The following is a 1,020-nucleotide window of genomic DNA, read 5'->3' on the forward strand; positions in this document are numbered from 1 at the left end:
TATATAGAAGCTATATTGAAATTCTGTCATCTCTCGGAGTAGAACATGAAGCTTGGGGGAGAAAATTTTTTTTTTTTTAAAATGGTATCTGCATCTTAGTGTTGGAAGAAGCCCTCATCACAATGATTCATTGCCATTTGTAAGCACACCTGGGTAGGCCTAATCGATCAAGGCTTGGCACCTCTGTGCCCTCAAAACTCCTTCATAATGATGAACATTGTTTGGACTGATCTTAAAATCTTCATTAGGAGAAAACCCTGCTTGCATGACTTTTTGCTCGGTGACAGCAGCTGCATCCTTTACAATAGGGCTACCGATGAAATACAGGGGTTTCTAAACAGACAAGTCTTTTGAGGCAAAGTCTCCGCCACCGTTCAAAGGATTCTCATATCCTGCTACAACAACTAGAGAACTGTAAAAGAATACCGTTCCCAATTGTAAACATTCAAGAAAAAATTTGCAAACTAGAATTTTCCTGCAGTGTAAAACACAATAGTAGGGTGTTTGTGATTTTGGTTGTTTTAGGTGATATAATGTTTTAATCTGGTACGTATATACTATAACTTGTACTTTTGCGTGAGTGTTAAAGTAATCATTTAATTTCAATAAAACATACACAAGATAAGGGCATTTTCAATACTACTTTGCAGTGATATACAATCTAATCCATTTATCACAAATTTCTTCAAACACTAAAAATGTGTCTTTCATGTTAAACTTTGAGAGCCTGGTCGAAGTAGTGTTCTGGGATAGTCGTCCAGAGCATTGTATACTTACTGGTAATCCAAATCCGAACACCGGCATTAGTGGTATTATTGGTTTTTTGTCGCGGACTGAGGAGAGAAGAACAGTAAGTAAACCATTTTCAGCATTTGCTTGAGAAGGCTCAGCTGGATTTCAATGGTTAGATTTGAAAAGCATCCTCCTCAGCTTTCATTATAAACTGTTAACGAACCACTGTGTCCCAAATCTATATATATTATATATATATATACTAATATATACATATATATATATATA

Source organism: Morone saxatilis, unplaced genomic scaffold (genome assembly GCF_004916995.1).
Source record: "Morone saxatilis isolate NCDOM2014 unplaced genomic scaffold, NCSU_SB_2.0 Contig18, whole genome shotgun sequence".
Classification (NCBI taxonomy): Eukaryota; Metazoa; Chordata; class Actinopteri; family Moronidae; genus Morone; species Morone saxatilis.